This window comes from Corvus hawaiiensis, chromosome 7 (genome assembly GCF_020740725.1).
Source record: "Corvus hawaiiensis isolate bCorHaw1 chromosome 7, bCorHaw1.pri.cur, whole genome shotgun sequence".
Lineage (NCBI taxonomy): Eukaryota > Metazoa > Chordata > Aves > Passeriformes > Corvidae > Corvus > Corvus hawaiiensis.
Window position 1 is genome coordinate 14,385,613 of NC_063219.1, and position 14,154 is coordinate 14,399,766.

The 14,154-nt window shown below is 39.5% G+C and overlaps 1 protein-coding gene across 5 annotated transcripts in view; it reads left to right on the forward strand.

Moving 5' to 3' along the window:
• Positions 1-12,039, forward strand: part of INO80D (INO80 complex subunit D) — a 46,471-nt gene extending 34,432 nt beyond the window's left edge. For 3 of the 5 annotated variants that reach the window (XM_048309784.1, XM_048309786.1, XM_048309785.1), the window contains one exon: positions 14-12,039. The gene's annotated coding sequence lies outside the window, so the exon portion shown is untranslated. The remainder of the gene's footprint in view (positions 1-13) is intronic. The other 2 variants (XR_007204814.1, XM_048309787.1) reach the window with 2 other exon arrangements.
• Positions 12,040-14,154: the final 2,115 nt, after the last annotated feature.

Consider the following 14,154-nt stretch of genomic DNA (forward strand, 5'->3'; position numbering starts at 1 on the left):
TCTTTTTCCAAAGGTAGCATCTGGCATGGAAAACTTGGCTGCACACATTGATTTGAGAATGGTGCACTGAAGTCCTAAATCAAGATCATGATTCAAGGATGAGTTTGGCAGTTTCTTGAAATAGTCTCTTGACCTCCTCTGTGTGCGTGTGTCCGTTTGGGGTGCAGGGAGCAGCAATTCCTTTTCTTCTTTTGGTGAAGAAGTGGGAGTTGTCCCCTTCCAGAACTGGTCACTGTTCTTACTGCATGCTGATTTTTGGTTTTTTTTATTATCATGATTTTTAGTTCATTGAGTAGCAAAGGGATCAGTTGTCTGGTTGCCCATAGATTTGAAGACTGATATGAAGTTAGCCCAGGAAAAAAAAAAAAGAAGGATAAACAGAAGGATTGAAATATAGATCATGGATTAGTGAAGATTCCTGTGAGAAATTCCCTTCCTTGCTGAATTACTGTGGCCTTGTAGCATTGATGATTTGCCTTTTCAAGTGTGTCTTTGTCCAGAACTCTTTGCCTGACAGACTGACAGGAATTTCCCAGCTGAAACAGGAAGAATTAGGTTGGTTTTCTGCCCATCCACACAAGTCTAGGTCAGATCCATTGCAAGTTTCAAATGGATGCATTTCTCACAATATGTTTAACTAGTGAGACTTTCTTGGATAGTTTTTAATTCCCTGGGAGCCATATAGTTTTTTCAACACTTGTAGGGTTTGATGCTCTGTTTGGGAAGTGGAATGTATGTAAGGAACTAGCAGGTACCTATCAGCAGTCATGGCTAGCCAAAAGAGAAATCACTAAAGCAAAATGGGTGAGAATTCCTTCTGTCTGCAGGATGGTTTTGTTTGTACTGATCACCTGCTAACGATAGTATTCACTCTTTGGTAGTAGTTCCAGTTCCTAAAGAAAGGAGTCAGCTAGGTTTTAGATTTTTAAAAATAATTATTATTTTTTAATAATTTGTTTTTTAAACCAAGAGGTTATAGCAGCAGAAATTCTGAGGTGTCTACTTGCATCTCCTTATCAAGAAGGAATTTGCTTATGACTCTATAGGGCTCACACTTGCTACTGTACTCTGACTTTGACTGTAAAAGTAGCTCCTGTTTAATATAAGTCTCTACTCTTCTTGGTTTGTTTCAGAGATGCAGATGAGAGAAAATAGAAAATTCTACATTTCAGTCTTGTACTGTAGATGATGGATTTTATTCTACCTTACAGTAAAAAGTCCTACCTGCGTGTATTCTGGTCTATTTCAGGAATTTAAGAGAACCAAGCACATGTAATAGGGAGGCCTAATAAACTTTATGAGCAAAGGATCACTGAATGGAATTTAGTTGCTATAGAAATTCATTTCGTTAGCAGTCAGGCACACACCAATCCTCTCCTTCCATCTTCCTAAGAAACAGAGTTTAAATGGGATAGGTCTTGTGTCTTTTTACTATTGTAGCAATCACACTATTCCTCTTTTCTTGACTGATCTGTCCTCTTTAAATATAAAGGAGTATGGATAATGCATATGTCCTTTTCTGAAATTGCAAGTGTATGTGGGTGGAAGAAACAAAAATTATTTTCATGCTTCTGTTGTTATGAAGTCATTATTTCATACATGGTAAAATAGATCTTAATAATATAAGCCGAATATTTTTAAGTGGTGATTTAAATATGTTTGTAACACTTAAATGTTTTTAAATCACATAAAAAGTTTAATTGAAGCCTATGAAATCCTGCTTGTGATTGTCCTGCTGATTGAGGAATGCCCAGTGATATTGTGAATGAGGCAAATCTGACAAGGCTTTTATTTATTTTTGTATTATGTTACCCATACTTTGTTGAGGAGGCAACTGTTTGATTTGCAGATGATTTTCGTTGTGTTCATATACCTTCTTCGATATGCTGGGATGTCTGACTGAAAAAGAGTGGAGAACTAGTATACCAAATGGTTAATTCTTTAATCTGCTTGTGTATTCATGTAATTTTAGAGGGTGTTAATTTCTGTGTATTGGTTTCAGGGCTTTGGTCTTGAAATGCTTCTTGTGCCCATCAAACTTCTAATGAAGCTGCAGCTAGTGCAGAGTATATTTGCCCCACATCATATTTCTCTTTCTTGGCAAATGCTGGGGGGAAGAGAGGATAGGAACTGAGAGCCAAGTTCTGCTTGGTTGCGTTGGTATAAATTACAGAGGAGCTTTCCGGTCTAAGGTCACGGTGAGTTTGTACTGGTCTAACTCAGAACAGAATCCAGCTCCTAATCTGTGCATTGATTTAGACAGGGAATTTCAAAAGCTGTCAGAGCTATGCAGGTCCATGATTCCCATTTGAAATCAATGGCCTTTATGTACCTGCGTTTCTTTGAAGTAGCTTAGGATATCAAGTCCCTTCCCCCACCGAGGTTGCAATTTTTGTATCGCTTGATGACTCTTCCCTGAAAAGTGACTGCGTAACATTTTTCAATGAGCAAACTAAGTTTGCAATAAAGCTGCACTTTCAAAAATAAACTTCAGTTTGTATACAGCTGAAATAGGAATCCCTCTGTCCTGTCTGCCACAGTGTTCTAAAACGGGCCACCACTCTTGCCTTTTCCTGGTTCACCTCTCATTTTTTCACTGCCACCAATTTCATGGTTACATGGCTACCAAGCAGTTACGGGTCTTGATCTTAGCTTTACAAGGTAGATCATTCCAGGTGGGTTTCTACACCCGCACAACCTGTTGACTTCAGTGCATCAGTGTCTTACTGTTGGATGCGAGAGATCCAGTTGAGAGGTGGGTGTAGTCAGAGAAACGTCACACCTCTTCCTCTGGGAAATACTGCTGGCCTGGTTAAGGTAGTCCTTGAGGCTGTTATTTATGTGGTTCCTGAGTAGAATCCATGCTCCCTCACAAATGTTTTTGAGTATCAGCTCTTACAGCAGTTAGCACTCTTCACCAGCCCTTCACCAAAGAGCCAGTGTAGCAATTTCAGATGCTCAATACCTGTTGTGCCCATTATGTGTTGAGAAATGGAATAAGGCTAGTTGAACCTAAAAGTTAATTTCTTTACATAAGATTGGAGTTTTAAAGAATGAAAAAAATTAGACATCGAATAGAATATCATCTACATAATTTTGGCAATAATAGCACCTCAGTCTCTGTACAAAAGTACTTAACACAAGATAAATTTTGATAGTGTAGAGGCTTATCAGGAATAGCTTCATGCTCTCCTGGTGTGTATGACGTTTCGTTTCACCTAGGAAGACTTTACACCAGCTTTGAGGGGAACCATATGTACTTAGATACCTCAAAGTTGATTTGTTCTTTGGCTTCATAATTATGATACAGGAAAAGACGCATCATTTTGTCTCCTCCTGCTTTCCAGTTCCTCCAGGTTCTTGCTTAGATCCCTTCTCATTAGTAGCATGCTTCTCTCTATGGTTGAGCATAAAGGCTTTAAATTGGTAATGCTGAGAGGTAGCACAGTTGCAGGTCTGCCTCAGGCACTGTGGAGAAAATGGCAACAGCTAGATTTCCAACTGAAAATGGGGATTTGCAGTTCTCATTTTGAAAGCACTGAAAGCCCTGAGAAGCTTATTGCCTGCTAGGCAAAAATCAGAGAAAATAAATTGTCAAAGGGGAATTGTACCTAATAGCAAAGAGAAGCCAAGGGAAGTGGCTTTTTATTTTATTTTTTTTATAAAAGGAAGATGAGTATTGAAAAATTAGGATATTCTGTTGTGAGCTGCTGCTGGCTTTAGGGCATGGCCAAGACGAAAGACCTAGGATTGAACCTGCAAGCCAGTAGCCAAATTCAGTTTGAAGCTTTGTTTTGCTGTAACCACATCTAAATACAGTCTGGGATTGAATCTACTTGCCGGGAGAGTCCCTTAGAGGTGTACAATAAACAGTGGGCAGTTTTCTTCCCTGAGAAGCTGGCCCTGGTGGCTACTTAGGCTGCTTCTGAGCTCCGGCTGCTCCCTGAGCTCCTGCAGCCTCCTTGCTGCTGCATTTCCCTGTAGGCATTGTTGGGCCTCCAAGGGCCTTTTACTCTGCTCCTTCTCTAGCTACTGTGGAATGAGGTGATGTAGTGGAAGCATGAAAGGACAAAGTGGGCATGGCTGTAAGTTGACAGCAATAGTTGGAGAAGGCTTTCTTTATCTGTTTCCTTGAAGTAAGTGTTGGCACCTTTTCAGTCTACTCTAGGTTATAGAATTTGGTCTCCCCATCTTTGTGCTGCAGTGAGCTAAATCCACTCATGAATTCTCCAACAGTATGAGCCTTTGGGCAGAGAGGAGGGAAAAAATTTTAGAAGAGTCATCTACCTGCAGTTAACCTTTCAAGAGCTGCGGGGCGCAGGATGGTGGCAGGAGGTGCTTTCAGCTGACAAACAATAGAAGAGTTACCTGCAGTGATCTTCGGCAGTGCGACATTTGTGTGGCTGTCCGGACAGCTTCCCTGGTGGAACTGGTGTATTTTTTCTTTTGTATTTTTACGTGTGAAGGAGTCTCCTGGGCAGACTTCTTGCAAGGTCCAGTGGTGGTAGAAATAGTAACTGAAGGAATAGTTTGGGGCTAGTGCGCTGGCCAGATCTTTAAGTCTTTTTCACCTTCTGGTCACAAGGTCTTTCTGATGTTTTGGGTAACATTTAATGATGGGGATTTGTGGGCTACATCTTGTACCTCCTTTATTTCCTTCCACTCTACATTCTTCATCTTTCTTGCTTCTATTTTCCCATTCTCAGACACTTCTCCAATGTAAATTATGCCAGCTGGTAAGTCTTCCGTGGTTCTGAGCGAATGTGACTGCAAAATGAAAAGGAGGAGAGATTCCTGCAATTCAAAACAGTTTGGATGCTAGAATGACAGTGCAATAGATCAAAGTATTTCTCAGATCAGTGAGTAGGGAGATGTTTCACAGCATGCTAATATGTCATGAACTAGATGCTGAGGGTACAACATTGATCACAGGAGTGCACACGCTAGCAATGAATATACAGGCATTTTTAGCAAGAATTTACCTTCTCAGAAGTTCCTCTTCTTTTGAGATGTGTATCAGTAGAAAGTCACAAATTAGTATCTAAATTACTCTTTCTTAATATGCTCAAGCCCAAATAAATGTAAGGAGGGTTGGTGACAAAAATCTGTATTGGTGTTCACTAAACTTGGGACTTAAGGAGAGGTCTGGTCATAAGAGACCAGTTAACTTATCAGTTAAGGTTTCAGTCTTGTCTTTAAAACGAGCACTACTGTTGGAAAGAAAAGTTTCAGGAGGAGAAGGAGTTAGAAAAGATGCGTCTTAAAACAATTTTCTCACTCGTGACTTCAGCCTATTTTTAAAAAAAAACCCCAAAAATTAGTGACTATTTTCCCTTTGCTGTGCTGGTACTTCTTAAGGTGGTTCTTTGCTTTCCCGTTTTACTCTGCTCCTTCTCTAGCTACTGTGGAATGAGGTGATGTAGTGGAAGCATGAAAGGACAAAGTGGGCATGGCTGTAAGTTGACAGCAATAGTTGGGAGAAGGCTTTCTTTATCTGTTTCCTTGAAGTAAGTGTTGGCACCTTTTCAGTCTACTCTAGGTTATAGAATTTGGTCTGGAAGTGAGTAGGATGAAACTTCAGCTTTTGCCCATAAAACTGTACTTAACTTGCTGTAGAAAAATGCATTCTACCTACTCTTCCTCTTGCTAGTCCCCCAAACACAGACACAGTGAGATGTCCAGAGTTACCAGTGTGTTGAGCACGTAGGCATGTTGAACTTGGTCCGGTAATGCTAATGTTTAACCTGCTTTCTGTTGTTGTCAGCTGGTGCCCATGGAGATGAACTCTGGATAGGTAATGTTCCCAGATATCCTCTGGAAAACTTTAACTTTGGTGCAGATTGCTCTGATGTAGCTAACTGCGATGGCATTGGCTTCTACCTTGGAGTGGACTGATTTACCCTGAAATGACTCTCTAACCTGCATCTTAAACAGTGTAGTTGGTTCTGGTGCAAATAGATTCATTCTGAAGTGATAGACATTTTGATTCTCATGCAAAATAGCTACATCCTACCAGAAGGGGTTGAACCAGTTTCTCTGAACAGTGATGAACTTCACTGTACAGTTTTGGGTATGTCTCAGGGATTCCTTGTGGAAATAAGGGCAGTTAACAAAAAAAAAAAAAAGAAAAAAAAAAAAAAGAAAAAAAAAACCAGGAAAAAAGAGAAAAAAGTAAATAGTTTTAAAAGTAAATAATAATTTAAGGTAGAGCGTCACCCAAGTGAGAGTGCAAGAAGGAGAAATCTTTGTTCAGTTTTATAGTCAACGGTGTCTGGCTTACGGACTCTTTCTCTTCTCGGGGCTCTCATCTCAAGTTCAACATACAGAATCTTTTTCATCACGCTCAGCTTTAAACTTTTTATTTAAAGATACCCTTCCCCAATGAGCTTTCAGAATACTTATTGTAGATTTTAAGAGAAATGGTATATTAATTTATGCTATTAACATCACCTCATAAATTATAAGTTTTATACTAAAGCTGTATTGAGTGTAATGAATTATGTTGCATATGTGTTTTTAATAGCTATAAAATTATATACAAGCTTTTTTGGAAAAACAAACTAGTGAAGCACCTTTTTACACTGGATCTTTGCCGTGTCAAGGTGTACAGCTATTCTTTGCTACCTTGCAGATATCTATATCTATATATAGATATATATATATAAATAAAATAAAATGGTATCCTGTATCAACAAGTATAGAACTCTTTTTAACCCTTATATTACTGTTCCTATAACTCTTTTTAAATTTTGAGTGTTACATTCTGCAATAATTTATCCGTGGTTTGTACCTATGATTAGAAATTTAGTTACAGGGTAAATAGATCAAATTTAAAAATCCAACTACTGTAGCTGGGAGTTGTGAACCAAGTTTGTAAGACCTTTTCTTTTTTTAAATGTATTTATTTCCAGTTAGCTCTGTGAGTTGGAATTTGAAAAGTTGGAACATTAGGAATCTGCAGTGTCTTATTCAGGAATTTTCCCCTCCTTTCCTCACAAAGGAATTCCCACTGTGACTTATAAATAGAATTAGACTGCTTGTGTGCATGTATGTATTATATATACACACAAAAAATATGCATTGGGGGGGGATGTATGTGTGATACGAATGTGTATATTGTATGTAGGTCATAGTTTTGTAAAGAGAAAAGTAGTCAAGAGGTGATGGAATGTATTGTAGAAATGTGATTATTTAGTAGGGGGTTGTTATGTCCTCACTGTTGTATAAATAACTGAAACTCTCTACTATATAATCTTCTGTTATAAGGCTAACTCTGATATCATGTCAATTTTACTGTTTTTCAAATGAGTTGCTTTGAGCCCTGTTTAAAATGCCATGAAAATACCAAGCTCCCAAAGACAGCCTTTAAATAAAACAAATCGGGGAGGAGGAGCGATGGAAGAAATGAGTTTTTTCAGGAGAAACTGAATGGGGGGTTTGCATTCAGTGGGATGGAGAGGCATGAGAATTGCTGTATCTTTGCAGATTAATACCCTAATCTCCTATGGTCTGACTTGGAAAATGTTGTCAATCTGTGTACTTGGGTTTTCCAATTAGATTTTAAGGGGTACTGTTTGTGGAGTGGTCTCCATTCCATAAAGGGATCTTGTCTTCAAAGTAGATTTTTTTTCTCTTCTGAGGATCTTTGTGTGTATCAATTTTGCCACAAAATTGCTGTTGTGGGATTGCAGAACAAAACACGCATTCAGTCAAGGGAGTTTCACGTAGGCTGTGAAATTCTGAATTTGATTGTGACCACTTACCTTTTTTTCATAATTGGAGAAGGAAGATTTCTTTACAGGAGCTCTCACTTGAAATTGTGAGAAGTCAGAAACATGCTTGTGGATTGGCTCACTCTTCAGACTGTTCTGTTTAGGCTGGAGAAAGTAACCTAATTGTTATTTATTCATACAGTATCACTTTTAAGTATGATGATCCTTGTGACTTTAAAAACCTTTTTAGAAAAACAGAGCTTCCAGTATTGAACAGAAATTTGAAATTCTTTTAGAATTTTTTTTTTTTAAATTCCCCTCCATGTCATTATGTTGATACTCCCCCCAGGCATCCCCCCCCTTTCCTTCTCTCCACAATTTGTTTCTGGCACATATGCATACAGGCAAAAGGGTAGGGAGGTAGAAGTTGTCAGAGGCCTTTTCTTCTGCTTATTTGGTGGTAATGGGAATTAGGAGCATAAATCTTTATGGCTTTATGGAGGAGAATAGACCCATTTTTATGTATACCTGTACAGAGAGATATATCTGTATATGAGATAATGGTAGCATTTTGCTGAATGTGGACTTGCCCTCATGATGTACAATAAATATGTATGAATACAATCAATCTAAATCTATATATACATGCATACAGATTTATAGATGGAATATACCTTGTATCACACACCTGTACATTAGCTGTAACATGAGTAAGTGTGTGAGCTAGAGAGGGACTGTCCACATAACATATGTGTAACAGGTAAGCACTTGTGCCAGACAAGTTGTTTTAAATTCTTCTGAGGGGTCTGGACGACTCGGAGACTGATCTGAGCTTGGTCACCATTGGTTTGTTACCTCAGCCCTCACAGTGGAGTTTCGTTGCTATGTCTCTGCTTTTGTTTTATATTTAGTCTCATTGAGGCCTCTTTCAATGCCAACTTCTTGTGCTTCTCTGCTCCATTGCCTCCATTCCAGCTCCTCCTTGTCCCTGCATCTCTGCAGTTTCTCTTGCTAGCAGCAATCAGCTTTAATGGCCCAATCCAGCTCTGCTTATGCATTAGGGAAATTCTCTCGGTGACTGGAGTGGTAGCTGAATTGGGCCCTGAGCACCTGCTTGAATTTATGCAAACTTCCCCAGCTTCAATTGTGATTCAGTAGGACTGTGACTGATTTGCAGATGAATACAAACTTTTCATGGAACCTGATGCAAAGCTTCCTAGCATATTAAAAGGTTAACCCAGCATCATATTTAAGTGGTCAAAATGAGAAAATTGCACCAAATATTACCTTCCAATTTTCAACGCTAGGGACAGAAAAGAAGTTTGGTTTGTGTTTCCCGTAACACAGGCAGTAAGCAGAACGCAGCCCTGTGCTCTGTTCTGAGCAATGGGGTTGTCATCAAACATATCAAAAGAAACACAGTTTGTTACACTTTACCATAAAACAGATTTTAAAATGGAGTGCAGAATTGATCATTAACATGCTAGCACTTTGCATCTAATTGTGTATTGGGTGATCTTGCTTATGCAAGTAAATTGTGGGCTTAATTGTTTTATTTTCTGTTTTCTGGCTAAATGGAGCTTCTATATCCTTTTAGCAGAATGCAGCTGTCAGCAACCTGCTCAGTCACACTGAAGTGCTGTGTAACTTAGGCTTCAGTTTCAGAGGAGAATGCTGCTCCAGTTCTGTCATTGAGCCATACTGGATTCCATGTTTTCAATATGGCTATGACACAACTTTTCTTGGCCACAATTCAGCCATGGAATTTTGTCTTCCTTGCATTTCTGTTAGAAAAAGGTAACTGGTGTACCGTTCCATCGGCGCTTTCATGCAATCACACACGATTTCTATGATACATGTGTTGGGGCGTGTGTATGGGTATGTCTGTGTACTGCCTGTGTGTCATATAGATTGATATGCACACACCTATTATGCTGTTTCAGTTTATGTATGTGGAGAATGTACCTGTTGGTTATCTCCTGATATATACTCATGCATACATATATTAAATATGTATATAGAGTGTAGATGTCCTGCATATACATGTGTATATGTTACGAACCTTGGTTGGCAATTTTTTTCCACACTTTTTTTTGCAAATTGCTGTCCCTTACTACTTATTTTCACTGAAGCTGCATTATATAGAAGAAATGGAGAAATGTGTTATCAAAGTTTTATTTTAAAAAGGAGACTTTTAATTATCTAAAGCCATTTGTGATTGTCTTTTGAATTTTTACTAGAAGGGTTGTTATTTTAAAAAAGAAAAGAAACAAAAGGAAACAATAAAACAAAAGCAAGCAGACAAGCCCTTATTTCCACCATTGTTTAGGTGAAAGAAATGGAAACACAAGTTTCTAAGTATTTATTTCTTTCAGGTGTTTCTGAGGCATACAGTAATTGCATTCTGCCCCATCCCCTTTTGTCCAATTATAATTAATGATTCATGATTTTCTTTTTCCCTCATTACTTTTGTAAATCATTGTTCACCTCCTACATTCAATAGTACTGATATCACTAAGGAGATTTCATGTCCTTCTGTCCTTTTTAGGAGAAATACCAGTGCATCACTATTGTGTTTCATTTTAACATACTTTGTGGAGGATGGATGTTTTTATTGAAGATGTCTGTAACCCGTCTAACTTATTTAATGTGAGGAGCCTTCATTGGAATCTATCGTCTGTTTGTTTCCAACAAGTTCAAGTTTCTGCAATTGTTTTTTCACCAACACGTTAAATAATTCCCTTCTTATTTTATGCCTGAGGTTTTAAAATTCGGGTTTATTGTTGTGGATTTGTTTTTTGGGTTTTTTTCCCTCCAATTCCCAAAAATGTTTATGTGCAAGTGGAGCAAAACAGATGTCAGAAGCTCAACCAATATCCTTTTTGCAGTTAAGGGTAAATATATTTATCCTAGACTTAATAAAAGAAGGTGGCAAATGGACAATCTGAAGTGCTTAGAGGGAATGCTCTCTCTTTTTAAGGCTGTCTCCGAGAAGTTTGTGTTTGGTGTCATTTTAAAGGTAGCTTGATCATGCTTTGATATCAGAAACAGCCTTGTAACAAAGAGCCTCATACAGTTGTTCGGTCACTAGAGTTTAAAATGTAAACAAGTTGCAGTGGGAAAGCAAAGGTGAGGCAGTGTATTTTGAACCAGTGAATTGTAGCTTGCAAACGTACCTGATTTTGAAGTAACTGCATGGTAGCAAGGATTAGCAGTCTCTTACACCCCTTCCTTCCTCCCTCTCATCCCTGACACATGTGTTCAGCATACCATACATTGGGAAAATAAGCAACTTCCTCCAGCAACGCTAATCCACTTAATGACTGCTTAAAGGGAACATACAAACGGGCACTGCCGCGTCCCGTCTCATGGTATTAGCTGGAAGACTGGCTAATACGCACAAACAGCCCAGCCCAGGTTGCTTCTGTGGACGTGTCGCTTTTGGAGAGTGGTGCATGGAGGTGCCCAAGAAGAAGGGTCCCTTCCTTCAGGGTCCCTGGCAGCAATGGCAACTCGCACCGCTGCTTCTAGTGCTGGAGGCTCACGGACAGCATTCCAGGGGCGGGGAGGAAAGCTTGTGTTTGTACTTTCCCTTTAAATAGGAAAGGTTGGCTGACATGTTCCTCATACTTCTCAATGAATGTACTGTATTACCATTTTAAAAAAAAATCAATTAAATGATAATAGATTGGTCTCCTTTTGTTATCTGGTCCTTGTTTAATTTGTTTAAGGGTTTTTGTATACAAAAGTTTACATTTTTATGTATATTTTTCTTGTGTAAAAACTGATGTAATATGTGTATAAAACACTGTATGTATTATCTGTATATAGTGTGACAAAATGATTTTCTTTCTTTCTTTTGGATGTATTAATAAATCTTGCTGTGAAGTAGCTGTGTTTATTATGATGAAACCCTCTTCTGCAAGCCATTTTGCCAAGTCCAAGATGTATGGATATTGCCCAGGATGAAATCTACTCCATAAAGTGATTTTTTTTTTCATTTAAAACATATCGTAAGTACAGTTATTAAACTGTCCTTAGCTTAGATTGCTGTAGAGTCTGAGTTGGCTCTTGCTTATTCTCTGTTGCTTTCTAATGACATTAGCTAATTAGTTTTGCAAACAACCCCGGGGTCTTCAGTCTCAGTCCTGATTCTAATTAAAGTGCTTTCTAGCTCTGGATCACTGGTCTGGAGACCAGATCCTCTTCATCCTGTTTTCTGGTTTGAGGAAGTATCATTTAAGGGGTATAGAATAGAATTTTCTCATGTATGTTGTTATGTTTTCTGAGATTTAAAAAATACATACCTGCTTCATCAACAAAACTGGTTAAGTTGGAGTTTGGCGTTATTTTGATGAGTAGCACGTGGATGAGAAATGATGGTTGCTTAGGTGCTATGTGGCTCTGGTCAGCTCTTGGGGCAGGCTTGCCAGCCCAAGGCATGGATGTGACCTACATTGGTCAGACACTGGGAATCACCATTGCCTGGTTTGGACACAGCTGCTGTTTGTGCCACCCTGCTGCAGCTGGTGCCAACAGGACTGCCTTGGCTGGCACTGCCCTTCCAGTGCCAGGGTTCAGCTCCCAGCATGGCTTTTCCACAGTAGCTTGAAGGATGTCCTCTCCTTAGACAGAACTACGCCTTAGACACTTCAAAGTAAGTAGATGGCTGCTGCATCTCCCTCTCACCATTTGTTTTGGGAAGTCTTTCGCCTCTGCTTTCTGACATGAGGGTTTTGTGCTTCCACTGATGTTTGCTTTGCTTGTCTCCATCTCCGGTGTGTCTGAGGTTGTGACTTGCGAGGGAGCCGTTGTGTCCTTGGTGAGACCATCTCCCAGGTTCTGTTTTTCATTAGCAGTCTCAATGCTGAGCTGGTCATCGGAATAACAACCAGCAGAGATTGATGAGAGAGAGATTCAGTAACTTGACTTCTCTTTTAATGAACAGCGGCCCAGCTATTGTAGACAGCGTAATTAGGGCAGCATTTCACAGTATCAGGTTGTAATTCAGGCCGAGGGGTAAGTAGTGTCAGTGAGTGGTGTAGTCTTTCATGCCAACATGTGCTGCAAAGGTTTTGTGGCCAAGATGAAATTGTGCTTTAATACCTTGTATTCCTGGGAGATGGGAGTACACTGAAAGTGTCGCATCCAAACCTTTATCAAGACAGAGCGATGACAGAACAGATGCTTAAAGTCAAAAGGAGAGTGCAGCAGCGTAAGTTCAGCGCAATATGGCTTGGGAAAATCTATCCCAAACTTGTCCTTTCTAGGAAATTCTCAAGGTTATGGGCCTGAGGCAATTGGACACTAGGGTAATAGTGATGAGACAGTTCTGGGCTGTTACTGATGCAATTCTGGCTGTGCATGTGGGTATTAAAAAGCTGATCCTTCAAAGTGCTCCATCTCATGAAGCACTCAAAATGGCCAGAGGAGGAATTGATTCTTATGGAGAAAATAATTGTTTAAAATCTGTTAACTTACTGTTAATAAAACTGCAACAGTAAGTTGACTCCCTGGCAGAAGCAGAAATGTCCACTCTGGTCCTGAGCTGGACATTCCTCAGCGTGGACTTGATGAGAGATGGGTTGAGACTCCTCTGCTGACTAAGGCAGAGACTGATTGACCTGTGGAGTTTTTTCCCCACTATTTTCATGAACAACACAGAAATGCTGCTCTTAGAAAATGATTGCATGGCTCTCAGTCTGAAACTTTACAAAAGCAACTGGTCATTGTTCTAGTGCCACATTTCAAAACAAAAATAGGTTTTGTTTGAAGTATCAATTCAGGAAGAATGTGGTACATTTCTCTTTGTGTTTTAATAGTCCTCTCAAGTTCCAACAGCAGCTTTTTAATAGCAGGCAATTATTTTCTCAAGAAAGCTCATTTAGTCTGTACTTGAAAAGCAAGTGACATTTTGTTACAAGAGCAAGTGTTGCTCTGGTATTCAATGAAGCAATTGGAAGGAGAAACCTTCATTAAATTTGGGAGCTGGCTTCCTGCAGAGGTGAGGGCAACCTCTCTCTTTCCCAGCATAGTTACAGGCAATTGTCCCATCTGCGGGAAATAATGGAAGCCATCTTCCACAGTGTCCCTTGGAGCCTGTATGCCCAAGCACGGGGCTGGTACTCTGCAGCTTTCAGGCCTGAACTAGAGGCACAGGATGCTTGTTTTAAGGGGCTAAGAGGTGATTATCATGTTTGCTGGCATGAGATTCAGCCCAGGAATGGCTGCCTTGTCTTACTGTTATTGCTAGTTTATAAATTGTGGAACGTGCCAGTGAAGAGTCCTGGTGCCACTGAATCTAGAAAAAACATTGAAGTACTGTGCTAAAAATGTCCCTGAAAGCCAAGTAGTTTTGATATTCAGGTGAATTCTTGTGCTTCCATGGGGGAACAGTGCTTCAGAAGGTGTGTCTGCATCCAATACCTCCCTTGACAGATGT